The 18159-nt window shown below is 41.7% G+C and overlaps 1 long non-coding RNA gene across 1 annotated transcript in view; it reads left to right on the forward strand.

Moving 5' to 3' along the window:
• Positions 1-16832, forward strand: part of LOC309843154 — a 69813-nt gene extending 52981 nt beyond the window's left edge. Inside the window, exon 3 of the long non-coding RNA XR_014299973.1 lies at positions 16694-16832. This is a non-coding gene — a long non-coding RNA (uncharacterized lncRNA). The remainder of the gene's footprint in view (positions 1-16693) is intronic.
• Positions 16833-18159: the final 1327 nt, after the last annotated feature.

Consider the following 18159-nt stretch of genomic DNA (forward strand, 5'->3'; position numbering starts at 1 on the left):
GAAAAGGCAAAAAGGTGAGGAGTGGCTGTTCCAAATGGAATATCTTGCACTTCATGAAAAGGCCCAGATGCATCAAACAGCTTGGTGTTTCAAGGAAAATGCAAACAGTACAGAATGGTTTTCAGGGAAGAGGAGAGGAAAGTCAATAGGGAACAGCTCAAAGAGAGCTCTTACTAACCGAGAGCATGAGAGCAGTATATCAACCAAGGTTGGATGCTACTACCTTTTTTCCTCTGATAAGTTTTTCCTTCAAATTGGTCAAATATTATATGTTCCCAGAGATCCAATCAACAAAAAGTAACCGGAGTTTGGAAACTGGTACATCTAGCTGATAAATGCACATAATCATATCCAAGTCTACAGAGGGATAAACCAATGAGGCCACATAACCATGATTCCTATGACAAATAAATTTATCTCCACAGTGAACCTCCTACCGTGTCTGGTTTGTGATGGAGTTCAAATCCAAAGACTGGGCTAGGGACTCATCTCTGCCACTAGCTCTTACAGTATCTTAAACATTGCTGAGATTGAGTTTCTTCATCCGTAGAAAGAGGTTACCTAAATCATTGAGTCTCTGGGAGACTTAAATAAAATAGCATGCAACACAGGATCAGACACATTGTAAGTGCTCAATAAATACTACTTGAATCAGAATCCATACATATCCGTACATGTTCATAAAGATATGTAACATCAAAGGTGAGGAGAGAAAAATATTTTTAACCTTGAAGGTAAAACTTGTGCCTTCCTTAACACCCAGTCCCAAGCTTGGGACACAATAGATCCTTTAGAAAATGCTTGTAAAATTACATGCCAAGTATATATTTGCAACATTTATCCAACGTCGTCAGATTATATTTTGCAAAAGAGAATTTGCTAGGTATACTAAAGTTTAGTTCTTTGGGTACCAACATTTTATCTACCACTTTCAGTGGAAAAATTTTTGTAAACATTATAAAGGACTTTGACCTCTTGTATAAAGAATCTTCAACAAAATATAAAGTTTCTTAAAGACTCAAACTCTATATTAGGTTGTAATGTACAGCAGAGGTATGATTTCCTTTGAAAATTTTCTGTCTCCATTGTTTTTGCTCTGCTGTGAGCACTCACTTCTCCCTGGGGTCAATGTGATTTCCTCTAGCAGCATACTCAGCTCTGGAAACTGGGGAACCTATGTCCCTGCTTACCTGCCTACCAGCTTATCTGTCCATTTACTTTTCTTTCTTTTTACCCACCAGTCTATCTGCACGTAGGTCACAAAAACTATAGTCATTCAAATGTTCATTAACTGATAAAATGCTTTGTAGGGTAGTAAACAGCACTGGATAGCAATCTGAGCATCCCCACCTTATTCTGTATATGACAGGAGCCAATCACTTTTCTGAATCTGTGTGCTCATCTGTAAATAAGGTTTCTTTTTAAACTCTTCAAAGAAAAGAATTCCGTACACATAGTTGGTGTTCAATGTTTTTTAAATGACAGACTGACATGAAGGCCCAATTAAATAAGATGATAATAATTATGATTATTGTGACCATTGATAATTATTAAAAATAAGTAGTTTTGCTGTCATTGAATGAGCACTTCTTGTAGGTCCTCCATTCATTTTTATAGATTGTCATTTCTAATCAACTATACCCTAGGAAGCACATAGCCAAGTCTGCTAAGAAAGTGGGCACTGAATAAGGACCTAAATGCTTGAAGTAGAAGATGATATAAATCATTCACTTAATATTTACAGAGCTTCTGTACTCTTCCAGTGTGAGTGCGTGCCACCAAAGTAGTAGTAAGACTTAATTCCTTGAGCCCCAAATCCTCAAGGAGCTCACAGTCTAATGAGAAAGATAGGCAAATAATGTATTTTTTTCTTACTGTATATTTCTTGATTTTTTTCAAAGCAAAATAATTTATTGTAGAAAATGTAAAAAGCCCAAGAGGCAGCAGATAAGCAGTAAAAACACCTATAATCTACTTCACAGAGAAGACCATTGTCAAGATTCTGACATACTTCCTTCCAGCCTTTTTGTTATTGTTTTCTATACGTTAACAATGGCCCCTCCTGGCCCTCCACATCCTTGCCTCCTCTGCAGAGACCCTTACCATCAGTTTGCACTTGAGACCTGGAAAGACCAGCTGGATCTGGCTTCTTTGGTTTGGGCATCTTTCCAGGGTGATTCTTCCTCAGGCCAAGCATGTCCAAGTACCCACAATTGGCAGATGGTCCCAATCGCGTATCAAGTTGGAGGCCTGAGCAGCAGAGGCTGCTCCTCAGCCTCGGAGCTGTCCTCTGTGGGTCTGAGCCAGCTGGGCACAGAGGCCCTTTGTCTCAGAATGTCTCTTCGGCCAAGTTTTCATGGTCAAGTCTGAGTTAACAGAATTAACATTCACACACACACACACACACACACACACATCCTCCTTGTGACTTCTGCATCATTTAGATCCTCATCTGAATTCGTTTCCTTCTGCCTGATTTTGTACTTTTATAAATGGCACCGCCATTGCCTTAGCCCTCCCCTCACACTTACTTGTACTGTGAATTCAGTGATTCTCCAATTCAATCAGCCAACATTCCTGCATATTTTAATGTGCCAGCCCCTATGCAAGATCTCAGATTCCAAAAGCTCACTTTGCCCGTGAGGCCACTGGTATTACTTCCTGCTGGCCCACTGACACTTGGCAGCTGGTAGCAGTGGCCAGTAAGAACTTCCTTTACGGAGGCAAGAGACTTGGGTTCAACAAGTATCTCTGCCACCAACTCACTGTGTGAATTTGGGAAACCACCTCTCCTGTCTGGGGCTCAGCTTCATCTGTACAAAGAGAGGGTTGGATTCTAAAGGTTTGGCATGCCTACTGGCTGGTGAGCTGCCCTGTGGCCTGGAATAGTCTGGGAAAACAGCAGAAAGAAAGGAGCTGGAATCAAACTCTGGAACAAACGCTTTAAATGGTCCTGCTGTGTCCTATTCTCTCTCTGGACCTCAGTTTTCTCATCTGTCTATGGGAAGAAGGAGGCTGTTTGGAACTAGATGAGCTCTCAGGGCCCTTTTGTTCTGACATCAAAGAATCTAAGATTTATCTCTTTGAGGTTACTAAATATTACTTAAAATATGAGCTAGAAGGACTTCAACTTACTGGACTCATGGGCAGTGGTTTGGTGGGGAGCAGGAGTAATGCAAGAAAGATGAGTTTTTATATCATATAGCCTAGGTTCAAATTCTAGCTTTGCCTTTTAAAATTTTTTTTTTAATTTATTAATTTATTAGAGAGAGCGAGCACAGGCAGACAGAATGGCAGGCAGAGGCAGAGGGAGAAGCAGGCTCCCTGCGGAGCAAGGAGCCCGATGTGGGACTCGATCCCAAGACGCCGGGATCATGACCTGAGCCGAAGGCAGCTGCTTAACCAACTGAGCCACCCAGGCGTCCCCTAGCTTTGCCTTTTAATAACTGTGTGACATCAGACAAATTATTCAGTTCCTCTGAGCTTCAGTTAGACTGTCTACAGACTGGGAAAAAGAAAAAAACTACTTTGTAGAGTTGAGGCAAAGATTGGAGTATATAAGGCATCATGTCTGCTGAGTAATACTGTGCTTAATAAAGGTTAGTTAAGGTTTCTGATACAATTTTGCTGTAAAAAGTTTAAAAAGGAGTTTGAAAAGGAGGGAATTCAGGGCACCTGGGTGGCTCAGTGGGTTAAAGCTCTGCCTTTGGTTCAGGTCATGATCTCAGGGTCCTGGGATCCAGCCCCTCAGTGGGGAGCCTGATCCCCCCTCTCTCTCTGCCTGTCTTTCTGCCTACTTGTGATCTCTCTCTGTCAAATAAATAAACAAAATCTTTAAAGAAAAAAAAAAAGAGGGAATTTAGTTCCAAGCAGAAATGGATTGGTTGAACACTTCTCTTAATTTTTTAATAGTTTTTTTTCTTTTTTCTTTCTTTCTTTCTTTTTTTTTTTTAAGTTAAAAGACTAACTCCAACAAACCATAAGTGACTCTTAATCTCACAAAACAAACTGAGGGTTGCTGGGGGGAGGGGGGCTTGGGAGAAGGGGGTGGGATTATGGACATTGGGGAGGGTATGTGCTTTGGTGAGTGCTGTGAAGTGTGTAAACCTGGTGATTCACAGACCTGTACCCCTGGGGATAAAAATATATGTTTATAAAAAATAAAAAAAATTAAAAAAAAAAAAGACTAACTCCAGTTCATTGTAGGAAATAAAGAAAACATTAAAGTTGTCTGGAATTCTATCATCTACCTTTTACATTTTGGAATATTCTATTCCTTTTTCCACACACAAATGTATTTTGTAATAGTGACAATGTGTATCTTAGATATAATCATGCACATTTTTTTTAAAGATTTTATTTATTTATTTGACAGAGAGAGAGATCACAAGTAGGCATAGAGGCAGGCAGAGAGAGGGTGGGGGGGAAGCAGGCTCCCCAATGAGCAGAGAGCCCGCTGCGGGGCTCGATCCCAGGACCCTGGGATCATGACCGGAGCTGAAGGCAGAGGCTCTGACCCACTGAGCCACCCAGGCGCCCCCAATCTTGCACATTTTACATCTAAGCTTATATCATAAAGATTTCCCTATGACGTTAAAGGCTTCCCAAATTCTATGGATGTATTATATTTTACTTGACTGGGCCCTGCCATTGGACATTTAGGTTTGTCTCCAAATGTTCCCAACTATTAATAATGCACCCCCAACTCCACTGACCTTCCCTCCACACCAGTTTAGCCATCTGCCCCTACATTCACACGTTGGGCCTTACCATCACCAGAAACTCTTCCACTTCTGATATTTCAAACTCAGATTTCCCCTTCATGACTGTGACCTTCTATCCTCTAGTTCTCATACTCTATTACTTAAAGTATACCTGTTCTTTGATCCTCTCCATTTTTTTTCAGTCGATTGGCTCCTTCCTATCTAAATTTCACAGTGCTTTCTTCTTCCCTCCCTCTTCCTTCTTTCCACAAAATTTAACTGAGAATTTTCTATGTGCAAGCACTGCACCAAATGCAAGTCTGCAATATTGAAAGAGATGTGGATCTATCACCTCACTCATTCCTTCCAACTTCCTTGCCCATTTACCTTTCATCCCAAACTTCCATTCTTCCTTTGCATTCCAAATTACCTAACTGAGCTCCCTACTTCTCTCAGTTCTCTAAAACATAGCCCATACCTATTCTATTCATTGTCTCGGTCCTCATCTACCCTTAAACCTACTGTCGGGCTTAAACCCGTGTTGGTCTTGGTGCTCAGTGCAGAATCTGCTTAAGATTCTCCCTCCTTTCCCTCTGCCCCTACCCCCTGCACACTCTCTCCCTCTAAAATAAATAAATAAATATTTTATAAACAAACAATATCTCAAAAAAATTGAGTTTTAAAAAACTGTCACTTAAAGGAGGAGAGCATAACTGTATATGGTGGAGTAATGTTTGCTAGGATGAAGAAGAAAGGCCAATCAAGAAGGGCACACTTAAGCAGAAACCTGAATGGTGAGAATGAATAAACCATGTGAAGACTGAAAAGAAGAAGATTCTAGACAGAAGTCACAGCAAGTACAAAGGCCTTGAATTGGGGTTGAGCTTGGAGTGTCCACGAAACAGCAAGAAAGACAATTTGGATGGAATGTAATGCAGAAGAAGGAGATAAGACGGTAGAGGTAAGGAGGGGCCTCTAGATCATGGAGATTCTTGTAGGTAGGTATGGTGAGAAGAAGGCTAGATGTTATTTTAAATCTAGCAGGAAGGCAGTGGAGGTTTTTAAGTTCCAGATTGAAACCATCTGATTTACATTTCCAAAGGACCATTGTGATGAGAAGAGACTAGGGAGAAGCAGAAACAGAAGCGAAGAAGCCATTCAAGTTACAGCAATAGGCCAAATGAGAGATGATGGTGGCCTGGACTAGGATGGGAAGCAATATGGGAGGTAGAAATATCATGTTTGAAATATATTTTGAAGGTAGAGTCAATTGGACTTGCTGATGGGTTTGGTAAAGGAGAAGAAAACAAAAGAATCAAAGATGACTCTTAAGAGTTTTGACCTAAACAGCCGGGTGAATGTTTGGGCCGTTTACTAATGTGGAGAAGACCAGCAGAGAACAAGTCTAGAGTTGATTTGCAAAGACAAGAGCTTGCTTTAGACATGTTAAATCTGAGATGCTCATGAATTTATGGACATGCTCTATACACCAGCCACTCATGAGTTTGGTAAAACAAGTCAGTGCCTAGATCTTTCTAGCTCTGAGTACCCCAAAAGTATTGGATTTCTGAATCTACTAAATCGACTATACACCTAAGAACACTGGTGACCTGCTCGCTAATCCTGCACTGCCAGTAAGCAGCATCAGCCCCTCCACATGTTTCTCTGACCTCTTTCTCCTTTTGGCATCATTATCACATCTTGGGTTGATTCCTTTAAAGTAGGTATTTGACCTCAACAAGTACATGTCTCTAAATCCTACTGCAGGAAGATTTCTTGGAACATCACTTCTCTTAACACGGTGTGATTTTTTGGTTTTGTGTGTGTGTGCATGTATGTCAAGGGTTCAACATTCAACAATCCTTTACTGGGCACCTCTCTATGCCAGGCACTGACTTGGTTGCACAACACAGAGGAGAATCAGGTAGATAAACAACCACAGTGTGAGCAGGGCTGACACACAAGAAGCCCAGAAGTGGAAAGAACTAAAGGAGGTCTAGGCAGGCTTTCAGGAGAAGGTGTCACATAGAACAACATTTCCTATGCGTAAAGCACCGGGTTTTCTTCATGATTTTGGCCTCATCAACTGTCTTGGGACTTGGGGCTTAAACCCTTTCTTCCTTTGATTCCAAGGAGACTTTCAGAAATATTTGTCAGTGACATCCTTGGGCATTTCACTCTTGCCACATTGGGTAAGGGGAGTTTAGTCCTTGGGTTTGTACATGCTCTCTGCCTTCTACAGCAGGGATTACAGTGTGAGTAAAGCCACCCAGGCAGAGGGGTAGGCCCAAAATTTAGTCAGAAGCTTAGCCTCACAGAGCTTACTGCAAAGGATAATCAGGAGATCAATCAAGAAATGGGGGACCACCAGACTACACTCAGGTGAGGCTTGTGCCTTGTCAGAAGATTCCCCCACAACCAGTCAGTGAAACTGTGAGATTCTGGCATCCCACGTGTCAGCCAACACCTGACCATCTCTCCTGATTCCTCCTCCCCTAATATTCCCCACCACTCCCATGCCCCCACATAGACCTCTCCACTTTTCACCGAGAAGATTGCCATAGCCTCCCAAATGATTTTTCTGTCTCCAATCTGAACTCTGGTCAGCTTCACAATACATCCTCCACATTTTTTGCTAAAGTGCTCTATTTAATACTCAGGCCAGAATTTTTTTCTCCCCTCTGTTTACCACTTTCACTAGCTCCCCACTGCTCAGAGAAAGGCCAGGCTTCCTAGCCCCTTTGGTCTAGGTGCTGCCTCCTCTCTAGCCTCACCTTAATTACCTTTCCCTTCATAGTTTCCAGTTCCCTGAGGATGACAGGGCTGACGGTATCATAACTTCAAATCTTCGTACATGCTGTTCTTGACCGGAATGCCTTTCTTTCCATCCCTGCTCATCTGATAAATTCTTTATCCTTCAAAGTGTTTCTCTGATTTCTCTTTCTCCCTGAAGTCTCTCTACTCAGTCCCTTGCCTGGCCTTATTCATTCCTATCTCTGCACCACGTCTGCACCTCGTTCTCAACACAGTGTTACTTGTATCCTGGATGGGGAAGTTGAGTCTCAGGAAAGGGAAAGGGCTTATTCAGGCTTAAAGGTGAATATGGACTCAACTCCAAAAAATCCTGATTCCTAGGCAAGTGCCCGATTCACCTCACTCTCAGAGAATCAATCAGATTTTATACACATACACACGCTATTTATGTGATGAAACAGTACCATTAAACATCTGTCCTTCAGTAAGTAAGCTGCCATAATTCCCTGATGCTCCTGACACATTCCAGGGAGGGGGTTAGGCAAGGCAACCTTCAAGATCTTCTGAGCTCTGATATATTATGAAATACAAAAAAATTCACTATCATGGGGCTCCTGGGTGGCTCAGTGGGTTAAGCCTCTGCCTTCAGCTCAGGTCATGATCTCAGGGTCCTGGGATCGAGCCCTGCATCGGGCTCTCTGCTCAGCGGGGAGCCTGCTTCTCCCTCTCTCTCTGTCTGCCTCTCTGCCTGCTTGTGATCTCTCTGTCAAATAAATAAAATCTAAAAAAAAAAAAAAAATTCACTATCATAAGTATTGTTCACATTTTCCCTCTAGAGTTCATTTGTTTGTGTCCTTAGGGTGAAGGAAGGAAAATGAGCATTTATTGCATACCTACTCCTTTGGGGCAATGCTTTGCATACTTTTTTTTTTTTTTAAGATTTTACCTATTTATCTGACAGAGAGAGAGAGAATGAGCATGTACAAGTAGGGGGAGGGGCAGAAGGAGAGAGAGAAGCAGTTCCCCACTGAGCAGGAAGCCTGATGCTAGGCTTGATCCCAGGACCCTGGGATCATGACCCCAGCCAAAGGCAGATGCTTAACCCACTGAGACACCCAGGCCCCCCAATGCTTTGCATACCTTACTTCATTTCATTCTTAGAACAAGATCCATACTATTGTCCTCATTTCATAGAGAAAGAAAGGGAAACACAGGCAGGGTAAGCTCCTCACCCAGGATCCCACAGTGAGGAAGGAACCAGCAGGGATTTGAACTGCAGACTGGAGCAGCAGGTGATTGATGATCAGTGGGGGGGGGGGGGGGGTGTCTGGTCTCATATCTCCTTTCCACATCCCCCCCTACCCTGCCACCCCTGCCTTGGCATGGGCCTCTTACCCTGGTCTTCAAACTCCTTGCACAACTAGACCCAGCTCTGCGTCCAAACCCCCAGCATGTGGGTGGCCAGTAGCAGCAGCAGCTGCAGACCATCCCACAGGCCACTGTCCCCGTGACGCCTTGGAGAGCCCCTCTGCTGCCAGGTATTCCACCCATGTCACCACCTCTGCTGGGAGACTGGGGCAGGGGCTGAGATCACCTGCGCCCTGCACCTGACTGCCTCTCATTTGTGGCCTTATGGGTAGTAAGCACCACAGCCCATGGTTGATGACCACGTACTGAGAGTGTAGACTAAAGTGGAGGGGACCAACACCGTGTTGAGGGAGCTATAGGACAGGGTTCCTAGGGAGTTGGGGTGTGGCAAGGCCAGCTAAGGTTGGCCTCTGAGGTCCCATGAGCCTGCTTAATGTTGATGTGGTCAGTTACAAAGTGCTCTCACATGCCTCCTTCCGTCATCCCTTTGGCACACGTGCGGTCTCCCTCTCTCTCTCTCTCCTTCCCTCTGTCCTTCTATCCTACCTTCTATCTATTCATCCATCCTCTGGACCTATGCAGAACAATAGTAGTGTAGTATCTGTTTAGTTTAATAGAAACACCTAAGGCCTGAGAGGGACCCGAAGAGGCCCCAGTGTAATATGAGATCTCAGGAAGATTTTCCTAGAGGGGACTCTGAGTTAGCCAGGCAGGACAAAAATGAGCAGAGGGGACAGGAGCAAAAGTAATATTATGTGCAAAGGCCCAGGGGAGGGAAAGATTTGTAAGTTAATATCACTTCTACAACAACTTAATACTATGCGAACAGAGGAATTTCCTTTATTGTCAGAAAAGAGAGGAAAAAGCATTAATATTTGTTGATCATCATACCGTATGCTAAGCACTGACTTAACGTGAGTGATATCATTTGATCCTCATGCCAGTCCCATGGGGTCAGTGTTATGCTCACTTTACTGATGAACAAATGGCTCTGAGATGCACAGTGATTTGCCAAAGTCACACAGAGATGGAATAGGGACTAGAACTAAAGTCTTCTCATTCCAGTGCTTTCACTGCACCTTGATTCCACTATTCATTTACTCAATATCTATTCATTGAGGTTCCATTATGTGCCAGGCATTGGGCTAGATGCTGAAGATACAGTGGAAAACAAGACTGACAAATCTCCTGCTCTTACAGGGACCACCTTCTAGTGGGAGAGACAGAAAATCATTAAAAAAGCAAATAAATATCAACTAATGACATTCATTCTGAAAAAGTAAAACAAGGTTATGACTTAGCAAGTTAGAAGGAGATGGGGGAAGGCTGATTGGCTGGAAGATAGCAGGGAAGTCCTTCTTGAGATGACACTGGTTGAGCTCTGAATGAGAATTCATGTATTTATCTGGGGGCAAGTGTTCCAGGCGGAGACAGCATCAAGTGCAAAGTCTCTGAGAAAGAAGATGAGTTTGTCTTATTTGAGCATTGGAAACGTGGCCAATGTGGCTTGAGCACGGTGAGCAAGTTGGACGATGTCAGGAGGTAAGAAATCAAGACCTCGAAGAGGCCTATAGGCCATGGGAAGGATTTATAATTGGTGCGATAAGAAGCCTTTAAAAGGAGCGCCATCACCAGATTTCCATTTTAAAAAGATCACTTTGATTGCTGTGTGCTAATATATATGTCAATATATAACCAATTGAGAATATCAAGTAGACAGTTAAAATACATGAATTCAGAGTTCATGAAAAAGGCCCTGGCTCTACTTACAAATTTGTGGGTATATGAGTAGTAGTTTTGGCCACATAGCTAGAAGAGATAGATTTTTTTAAAGAGGGAGAGGATATTGGACAAGAATTATGCCATATACCCCAGCCCTGGAGACCCTCAACTCTGAGATGTGAGCAGAAAAAGTAGAGGCAGCAGAGGAAACCAAGACTTGCCCCAAAGAAGGAGCTTCCTTTAGAATTCTAGGTTTTTACCCATTGGCAGGGTGTTCTTCTCTTAAAGGAAGTTTCAAAATGGCAATTCAACTAATATTTACTGATCACCTACTGTGGGCAGACTTCTGTGCCAAGCTCTGAAGAGATAAAGGCAGATAGGACAGGGTAGGCAGGTAGGATGCAGTCCTCACAATAACAGCAACTGTAGTTTTCCCCATTTTATAGGAGTTAACTGACTCTCAGAGATGGTGGGTAACTTACCAAGGATATACAGATGACTGGTAGTAAAGCTTGGAGCCACAGCCAGGTCTGCCTGACTTTCAGAGCCCAAGCACTTAATCACTCTTCAAAATTTTGTGACATGCTGTGAATTGTGTAAGACTGATGAATCACAAACCTGTACACTTGAAACAAATAATTCATTATATGGTAATAAAAATTTTTTTAAAAATAAAATAAAATAAAAATTTGGGACAGTCTGATAAGCCTGAAGCATAAGGCTCTTAAGATAGTGAGTCAAGAGAAGGCGGCACAGGAGATATAGTAAAAAGGTGGGAAAAATTAAATTTGTCCCAGCCTTGCACACCAGTGGGAGTTTGTATTTGGTTCTTCTAGCCAGGGTTTTGCAAACTCAGCACTATTGACATTTTAGGTCAGATCGTTCTTTGTTGTGGGGGACTGTCCTTTGCATTTGTGGGATGTTTAGCAGGATCCCTGCCCTTTACACATTAGATGCCACTAGCACACACCCCCCCCCCCCCACCGCCTGCAACACCACTCCCAACAGCCATGACCATTAAAAATATCTCCAGACATTGCCAAATGTCTGTCTGGGGATGTGTGTACAAAATTGGTCCCCAGTTGAGAATCACTGCTCTGGGCCCTGGTGAGGTCTGGGGTTTTGAAAGGAATGTGACAAGATGAACACTAAGAATCCTCTCTTAACAGTAATAATCTCTACTACCATTGTTATATTCAGCATATGAATGCTGGTATTATGTTTCAGCTCAGGGAATCACTCATACTACTTTGTAATATTTCCACACAGTCTGTTCATTTTTGTGTCTGTGAAACAAGTAGATTAAGTTGACTATGTGTTCCTCAAGGACAGTGTGGATTCTTTGTTTTTATACTTTCTCTTCTTAGCAGAGTGAATGTTAAACAAATGGATAAATCTTTAAACTTTATTATCTACATAATTATATTTATTTTTAGGATATCATACTAATATTGAAGATTTGTCAGGTGTCTAATATATTGTAGAAGACAAATGTTTGCCTGTCTGTTTTAATCTTTTCATCCAAAAATTGTACAAATTGATAAAATGCTTAGATTTCATTTATAGGTTTCTTTCCCAGATCAGATAGGCCCACACGATTTTTGCAGCAGCCACAGGGTTTTCTTCAATCTGTAAGAATGTACTTTTGATGGTTCACTGTATAGAGTCCTTTGGAATGACTCAATGCAATTAATTCAGCATTTATTTGGCTACCCCTACAAACCAGGCACCAGGAGAGGAATAAAGGCCATTCTCTTGATGCATCTAATCAAAAGGGATGTCAGGCTTGCCAAGGCCTGCCTGATCTTTTTCTATCACGTAGCAGCAGTGTCATCTTGGGCCAGTTAGGGCCGTATTATGACTTCTGTAGGTTCTAGGCACTTTAGCCTTTACGAACCCCTTCCTCATAAGAAAAAGTGTTTAAATACGTTTTCATGACTGCATGGCATAAAGACAAACATAATGCATTATGTTTGGACTCCTTATTTTATATCATTATTTTCTTCTTGTTTAAAAATAATGTTAAAATAATTTTCTTGGGCTCTAGGCACTATGCCTTTGAGCTGAAAGGTAAGTTGGCTCTAGGACCAATTACTAACCTCATCTACTTCTCATTTTCTTCTCCTTAAAATTCCAGTTTTAGAGGGTTGTTATAGGATTATTTGTGATACTTGGAAGCTGCATGAGGGCAGAAACCCAATCTAATTTATTTTCAGCTGTGTCCCTAGAACACTGGGCACAGAGTAAGCACTCAATAATATGAATGTGAAATTATCTGCACAGTGCCAGAATACAGTAAACACTTGACAGCTGTCAGATTTCTTTGACCAGAAGCCCTAGAGAACAGTTTAGGACGTACATCATAGATACCAGAAAGCTGGAGTATATATACAAACAGACTCTGACTGTAACAGAAATTTGGGTCAGGAGGGATTGTGTGAGTCAATCAGTTCATATCCTTTGTAATTTTTTGTCAGTGCATCCATGCCTTGGGTCCACTGAACTGTATTTGTAACACAATCTATCATACAGCGTTGGTGGTGTAGTGTAACACAGTCTATCATTAGCTATGTAGATAGGAAAGGGGAGTTTTGAAAACCACCAATTTTATAGTCCTATATGTTATGTTTACACATGCAAGGAGTTTTACCAGTATTGCTGCATAGCTCCAAATCCTCTGCAGATTTAATTACAAAGCTACAAAGTGAGTGCATAAATTATGTACCACAGACCGTGTTTTGGGAATCACTGTGTAGTCTTGGGAATTAGAGAAGAGGTTAGATCTTTGTAATTGATATGCTCCCACTTAAGTGTTGAAACCCTGAGGATCCATGAGAACTTTTTCTCTGTCTAAACAAAGTGTGTCTGCAGTTCTGCAAGTGTTAGCTGGACATTTAAATTCCAAACAATAGATAGCAGAAGTAAAAGAATTTTGCAAAGTTACCCAATCCTGCCCTGTTCTCTTTCTCTAGCTTTCTTTACCACCATGCATTCACTAGTTGCCCTAACCCCATTGCATCCGGAAGGATATGCCATTTCCCAAGTGCATAATACACACTTCCAAAATGCTGTGTCTGTACCTATACTGTTCTCTTTATGTGCAATGTTCTTCCCCCTCTTCATTCTGGGAAACTCTAGAGAGAGTACCTATTTCTAGAAGCTACTCCACAAGTATTAGTTTCCCCTCCTGAGTAAAAATGCAAAGTTTTCATGTTGGTAAGCTCAGTTCAAGGGCTATTTCCTTTGGAAGCCTTTCTTACTTTCCCTTTCTAGAAGGGAAGAAAAAGAATGCATTTGTGCTGGACACACTTATGTAGAAACACTATGCAGGAGCCTTTGTATTTATCATCTTATTTAATCCTCAGGGCAATTTTGTGTGGAAGGTATGCTTATTTACAGTTCGCAGATTAGGAACCTGAGATCTACTGGTTGTCTTAGCTAAGGTCTCATGCTAGCAAACGGTGAAAGTGGCGCTGGAATCTGGATTTGCTTGGCTGTTTCTCTTGGGAAAATCAGTTCTATTATTGGTGCTCTCATAGCCTTTCCATCGTACCCCTACTCTAACACATCTCACTGTGTGGTAATTTATTTATTCACCAGCATAAGCTATCTCTTCACTAAACTCTTGAATCAGAGACCAATTCTTCTTTTTTTTAGATTATATTTATTTATTTGAGAGAGTAGGAGGAGGGGGAGGGGCAAGCAGACTCCCCACTAAGTGAGAAGCCCAAAGTGGTGCTCAATTCCAGGACCCTGAGATCATGACTTGAGCCAAAGTCTGGCGCTTAACTTACTGAGCCACCCCAACACCCTCAGAGACAACTCTTACTTCACTCTGTATCTTTAATGTGTGGCACAATGATTGGCATACAGTGGGTGCTCAAAACTTCGTGACAGAATGAGGTGGATAATAATAAAGCACTTCACAGTCTGTAAACCATTTTCAAATATGTAAGTTCATTTAATTATAAATAAGTATAAGATAAAATCCCTGCCCCTGGAAGCTACCAATGTTAATGAGAACACAAGCTGTATGCAGGTGAAAAAGATAATGAACAAAATAGTATTAGGAAAAGATCTTTAGACTTGGAGAGAAAACCATCTTAAGAGTTCCATTTAGGGAACCCAATGGGACACTTTAATACGGTAGCTTATTTGGTCTTCACAAAAACCCAGTGAAGTGAGTGATATTAACTCTATTTCCCAGAAAGGGAACAAAATCTCTTTGTTTGAGAAGTTAAGTGTTTTCCCCAAGATCACACAGCTGGTTTATAGCAGAGCCTATTCTAGTTTCCATTCTCTAAGAGTCCTGTTGTTGTTTTTTTTTTTCCCCTCTCTTTAAAAAAAAATGATAGCTGGATTATTCTGTGTCAATATTTTTAATTATTTATTCTTTAACACAATAATAATACTATTCATAGGGGAAAAAGGAGCTTTGTGAATTTTTTATTGCCATACACACACACACACACACACACACACACATTTTTTTTAAGTAGGCTCCATGCCCAGCGTGGAGTCAAGCCGAGTTTGAACTCATGCCAACAAGATCAAGACCTGAGCTGAGATCAAGTCTCAGATCCTTAGGGACACCTGGGTAGCTCAGTTGGTTAAGCATCTGCCTTCAGCTCTAATCATGATCACCAGGTTCTGGGATTGAGCCCTGTATCAGGCTCCCTGTTGAAGCCTGCTTCTCCCTCTCCCTCTGCCACTGCCCCTGCTTATGCTCTCTCTCTCTCACTCTGATAAATAAATAAGATCTTTCCAAACTGGGGGGGGGGGGGGGGGGGGGGGGGAAGAGGTGCATGCTCAGCTACATTTTTCAAAAAAAGAAAAAAAGTCAGATGCTTAACCAACTGAGTCACCCAGGCATCCTGCCAAATAGCATATTAATACAAGTTTGAAATTTGTTTTTTCTTTCTGTTCAAATACCAAATTGGTTTTAGCATAATCTACTCTTTTTAGAAATTCCAGTATAATTAATGTACAGTGTTATAGTAGTTTCAGTTGTGCAATATAGTGATTCAATAATTCTGTACATTACTCAGTGCTCATCATGGTAAATGTGCTCTTTATCCCCGTCACCAATGTCTCTTACCATCAGTATGGAAGCCAAGTTGAAGAGAGTGATAGTGGAGTTGATAACTCTAAGCTACTACTGTGATCCAAGCATAAAATGGTACAGGCTTGAGCCAAGATGGTAGCAGTGGACAGGAAAAGGAAAGGTTTCTCACAGTGAGATACCACCTCACACCAGTCAGAATGGCTAAAATTAACCAATCAGGAAACAACAGGTGTTGGCAAGAATTTGGAGAAAGGGGAACCCTCCTACACTGTTGGTTGGAATGCAAGCTAGTGCAACCACTCTGGAAAACAGCATGGAGGTTCCTCAAAATGTTGAAAATAGAGCTATCCTGTGATGCAGCAATCACACTACTGGGTATTTACCCTAAAGATACAAAGGTAGTGATCCGAAGGGGCAGGTGCACCCAAATGTTTAGAGAAGCAATGTCCACGATAGCCAAACTATGGGAAAAACCTAGATGTCCATCAGCAGATGAATGGATAAAGAAGATGTGGTATATATACACAACGGAATACCATGAAGCCATCAAAAAGACCCCCAAGCCCCCAAAATCTTGCCATTTGCAACAACAGGGATGGAACTAGGAGGTATTATCTTAAGCAAAGTAAGTCAATCAGAGAAAGACAATTATCATATGATCTCACTGATATGAGAAATTTGACAGGAACGGTGGGGGTTCCTGGGGGGAAGGGAGGGAAAAATAAAACAAGACTGGGGAGAGACTTTTAATCTCAGGAAACAAACTGAAGGTTTTTTGGGGGTGGGGGGGAGGGATAGGGTGGCTGGGGGATGGACATTGGGGAGGGTATGTGCTATGGTGAGTGCTGTGAATTGTGGAAGACTGATGATTCACAGACCGGTACCCCTGAAACAAATAATGCATTATATGTTAATTTAAAAAAAAAGGAAAGGTTACTTATTTCCTTAGCACACTGATAAACTCCACCTTATCACTAGGCTGTCTGACAGGCACTATACTGCCTGTCAGTAGGTGCCTCCTTACTCACCACTGGTTTAGCATAAATCACCTTGTGCAACAACACATTATATTTCTCTACAGACTCTGAACCCCCTTGAGGACAGGAACCAAGCATGACTCATCTCTATCCTTAGCGCTGCTCCAGGACTTGACACAGATCCGCTGCTCAGTGAAGGCTATTTTCCTGAAAAAAGGAGTGAACGAATGCACTGCAAATTCATGGCTGTGGTGACTCCTCTGTAAGTTTGCAAAGGTGACATGTTGCAGTATCAGCTAACATGGAGACAGAAGGATGCAGAATGAGGGAGAGGGCATAGGAATTCTGCAGGCATCCTGATGGGACAGTGACTATTGGGATATGGCAGGATGTTACTGTTTGAACTTGCTTGTTCCAGCTCCTTAAGAAGACAGGCATATTATGACTACAAATGGTAAATACTGAAAAATTTCAGAGTTGTTGTAATTAATTACCTGGTGGTATTTTTTATTATTTTATTTTATTTTTAAAATTTACTTATTTGACAGACAGAGATCACAAGTAGGCAGAGAGGCAGGCAGAGAGAGAGGAGGAAGCAGGCTCCCCGCCGAGCAGAGAGCCCGATGCGGGGCTTGATCCCAGGACCCTGGGATCATGACCTGAGCCGAAGGCAGAGGCTTCAACCCACTGAGCCACCCAGGCACCCCTATTATATTATTTTAAAGATTCCTTCACAAAATGGCCTTTTTTTCCCCCTCATAATAAATACAATTGTCTGTTACTTGTAAAAAATTTGGAGAATGCAGTAGAAGGATAAAGAGAAAAATAAAGTCAACCACAATCCTACAAACTGACTTCAGATGTTTTTCTATATATCCTTATAGTCTTCCAGGAAGACACAAATATTTTTATAAAATTAGAATCATACTCTATATAAAAATTTTTAGCCATTTTATACCTATTGATATATACATATATAATTTCATATCATAACTTTTTTCATCTATCATTATATCTTAAACAACTTTTAATGGCTATACCTTAGCCCAACACATGGATCTATTATAACTTACTTAACTTTTCCCATATTATTGTGCATTTAGGTTGTTTCCAGGGTTTCATTATTACAAACAACATCCCAGCATATAAATCTCAGGTTACTTTCTTATTGATAAATTCCTAGAGGTTTTTTTTTTTTTTTTAAAGATTTTATTTATTTATTTGACAGAGAGAAATCACAAGTACACTGAGAGGCAGGCAGAGAGAGAGAGAGAGAGAGAGAAGGAAGCAGGCTCCCTGCTGAGCAGAGAGCCCGATGCGGGACTCGATCCCAGGACCCTGAGATCATGACCTGAGCCGAAGGCAGCGGCTTAACCCACTGAGCCACCCAGGCGCCCCAATAAATTCCTAGAGGTTCTTGATGTTATTTTGCTGCAGCAATTGGAGAAAGCCAGTTGGTCATGTGAAGGGATATCATAGATAATTGATAGCCACAAATAATTTACAAAACTCAGACTTCTTGAGTCTTCTGCTTAGGCTCCTGGGAAAGTTGGGTAATCACAGAAGAATC

The sequence above is a fragment of the Mustela nivalis genome, assembly GCF_964662115.1.
Source record: "Mustela nivalis genome assembly, chromosome: 10".
NCBI lineage: Eukaryota > Metazoa > Chordata > Mammalia > Carnivora > Mustelidae > Mustela > Mustela nivalis.